This window comes from Schistocerca americana, chromosome 9, assembly GCF_021461395.2.
Source record: "Schistocerca americana isolate TAMUIC-IGC-003095 chromosome 9, iqSchAmer2.1, whole genome shotgun sequence".
Taxonomy (NCBI): Eukaryota; Metazoa; Arthropoda; class Insecta; order Orthoptera; family Acrididae; genus Schistocerca; species Schistocerca americana.
The window spans coordinates 115975701-115979487 of record NC_060127.1 but is presented as its reverse complement, the minus strand read 5'-3'; the positions used below and the strand labels follow the sequence as shown (position 1 = coordinate 115979487).

At 43.2% G+C, this 3787-nt stretch overlaps 1 pseudogene; it reads right to left on the bottom strand.

Moving 5' to 3' along the window:
- Positions 1–754: 754 nt before the first annotated feature.
- LOC124551395 lies at positions 755–872 on the bottom strand (annotated as a pseudogene).
- Between the last annotated feature and the right edge of the window lie 2915 nt (positions 873–3787).

Genomic DNA, 3787 nt, shown 5'->3' with positions numbered 1-3787 from the left:
GTGCACGAGGAATTGCCCGAACACTTAACATGCCTGCGAGCGCTATGTATGAAATCCTGCGAAATATACTGCTTTGCTATCCTTACAGAATCACCCATGTTCAGAAGTTGGTTCATGCTGATCTGCCAGTGAGACCAGCGTACGTTCTGGAATTTCTTGCTCGCATGGAAGTGGAGAGTGAATGACCATGGAACATTTTGTGGACAGACGAAGCCCATTTCCATTTCCAAGGACATGTCAATACGCAGAACTGCAGAATATGGGCACTGAAAAACTGCCTGCACGTCAAGCTGTAGCACTTTACTCTGCAAAGGTGGCTGTGTGGTGCGAGTTCACGGCGTCGTTTATCGTAGAGTCGTATTTTTTCGAGGAGATTAATTCTGCGGGTCCTGTTACGTGCAGCGTAAAGATAAACGCTTTGTGAGTCTCTCGCATACCAACGCCATTCCAACTCTTCAACAGCATGGATTATTTATTTATTTGTGTCAGAAGCATTTACGATGTATAAAATAATGTACAATATTTACATGTCGTATATATTTAGCTCCCCTCCCGAACAGGCCATGAAGGATCAACGGTACCGACCGGCCGCCGTGTCATCATCAGCTCACAGGAGTCACTGGATGCGAATATGGAGGGACATGTGGCCAGCACACCGCTCTCCCGGCCGTATGTCAGTTTCCGAGACCAGAGCCGCTACTTCTCTATCAAGTAGCTCCTCAGTTTGCCTCACAAGGGCTGAATATACCCCGCTTGTCAACAGCGCTCGGCAGACCGGAGGGTCACCCACCCAAGTACTAGCCCAGCCCGACAGCGCTTAACTTCGGTGATCTGCCGGGAACCGGTGTTGCCACTGCGGCAAGGCCGTTGGCTGTATATATATTTACAAGAAAATTATTTACACTGTTGCTTCCAAAAGTTGGCGACCTCTTTTACATTTGGCGTTGCATGTAGCAGGTCTTCTGTTGTGCATGTTGCTGGTCATTGGGTACACTGGAGCAGGTGGAAGGTCGTCTGCGTTGCCCCATACTCACAGAGTGTCGGCTCCTCTAGAAAACCCCATTTAGTAAAATTACTCTTACATTTCGTGACACCCGAGTGTAGTCTGTTGAGGGATCTCCATGCACTCCAATTCTCTGTGTAGCCGGGTGGTAGTCTTTCGCTTGATGTAATCCATACCACAGTACTGGTAAGCCTTGCATCCCATAGTTCGATTCAGCAGTGCTGTGGTGCCCCAACTAGAGTTTTGGTAGATCTGAGGAAGCTCTTTCTGGATTTTAATTGTGGGTTTACTGGTTAATAGTCATATAGGGGGTAAGCTTCAGAAGTTTCTGATTTTTTCTTCTCACTTTTTGCTGCTACCTCTCGGCGGTTGTCAGGGGGTGCAATTCTCGCGAGGCTGTTCAATTTATCCAGAGGAGTAGGCTTCAGGCACCCGGTGATGATACGACAAGTGAAGAGCGACATCTACTACAAACGGCGTGGATGTGTGGGTAGGACCATTTTTATGCAAGATGGCACTTCTTCACACATTGTACAGCCAGTGAAACGGCTGCTACAGAGACATTTCGGAAACGCTAGAATTATCAGCCCCAATTTCCCAACAGACTGGCTGTCCAGATCACCTGATCTTAATCTGTGTGACTTTTGGCTATATATATATATATATATATATATATATATATATATATATATATATGAAAGATGTTGTGTTCAGTGCTCCAGTTATGAACATAGCTGAACTGCAGACATGCATTACACAGCGCATTTTGTAATTGACCCCCGAGACGCCCAGATCTGTTGTGGAACAGCCTGTTTCTCGATTTCAACTTGTGGCAGAAAACGTTGGATTGCAATTTGTCTTGTGCCAGTCTCAGGACAGTTAAACATAAATGTCATTTTGCTTTTTATGCAGATTTTGGCCTCAGGAAAATTAAAGACCGACTTTTCCCATCCCATATGGTACGACCTCGAAGAGATGGACGGGCGTATATAACCAACAGTTGACTGCCGAACTTGTGTACTCATGTACATTGAACAGTGCGGATGGTGTAATGTGTAACTTAAACCATAGTCGTCGATTAAGATTTAACTGCCATTTATGACAGACAGCATTTAGGACGGTGTCATCTATTGTTAAAATTTTCATAATTTTTCTTCTATGACAATTTCCCCAGCGTCATTAACATGTTGTTTAAATTTTACGTCATTCTGAGCAGTGGTTCTGTTTCTTTAGCGTTTTGAAACTGAAGTTTAATTATGGACACATTTTATATGTAACACCTGCTATTAGCAAACATTTGCACTGGAAATTAGTCTCCGACTGAAATCGGTCGTACGGTTGCAAATAAATTATTCAGGAGCTTCAGTGGCGACGCCATCTATCTGAATACCCGAGAAATATTCAAACTGCTCCTACACCTGGAAAATCTAGCCTCCGACGTTTGAGTAAATTTGACCTCACAGTTTTGTTAATTTTAACAGCGTAAAATTAAAAAAATTAAATCGTGCTGTTTCTGTGCTTGTAAGGGTTAATTTTAAATAGAAATGGAAATACAATTAGTTTTTGCGTAACTTGTTCAGAAGTCTTTACCTTTCATTACCCTCGTGGGAAAGGGTAGCTTCCTCACGTTAACGAACGCCGGTGGCATAAGATGGCGAGAGGACATTAAAAGTCTCGAGTGGTGCAGACGCGCTGTGCCTTGCGTGGCCTTGTACGCAAAATTATGTTGTTTTGCAGCGTGACAGATCCCAAGTGTCTCATGGCAAATTATTCGTCTCGGGGCCCCTTACGCCACTGTGGTACGTTGTAAACAGTTACTCTTTACGGCTTGTGTATGTCTACGATTTAACTGTACGAGGTGCGGCTAGAAAAAAAGCGGACTGATGCTGGAAAAAACATTTATTTACAATTATTTACAATTTCATGTTATCTCCTTCAATGTACTCTCCTCCTCGGTCTCTACACCGCTCCATACGAATTTTCCACTGTTCATAGCAATGCTGCAGATCATTTTCGGTAAGTCCATACATTACTTCCGTCGCTTTTTCTTTTACTGCTTCAACAGTCTCAAATCTAGTTCCTTTTAAAGCTGACTTGACTTTAGGGAAAAGAAAAAAGTCACAGGGGGCCAAATCAGGTGAGTAGGGTGGATGATCTAAGATGGGAATGTGTGTTTTGCCAAAAACGTCTTCACTGACAACGCACTGTGAGCTGGGGCATTGTCTTGGTGAAGGATCCATGACGTTTTTCTCCACAAATCGTTCCGTTTTCTCCGTACTCGCTCACGTAGGGTAGCCAGGACGCTCATGTAGTAATGCTGATTCACTGTTTGTCCCTCTGGTACCCAATCAATGTGCACAATCCCTTTGATGTCAAAAAAAAAAAAACAATCATCATTGCCTTGAATTTCGATTTTGACATTCGTGCTTTTTTTTGTCGTGGAGAACCAGGAGTTTTCCAATGCATCGATTGGCGTTTAGTTTCGGGATCGTAAGTAAAAAACCACGATTCATCGCAAGTAATAACATTTTGTAAGAAGGTGGGATCACTTTCAATGTTTTCCAGGATGTCAGAACAAATCATTCTTCGGCGTTCCTTCTGTTCAATTGTGAGACACTTTGGAACCATTTTTGAACACACTTTGTTCATGTTGAAACTTTCATGAAGAATCTGCCTAACACTTTCCTTGTCAACTGCTGTTAACTCAGACACTGCTCTGATTGTTAAACGGCGATCTTGTCGAACAAGTTTACCGATTTTTTCAATGTTTGCATCAGTTTTTGC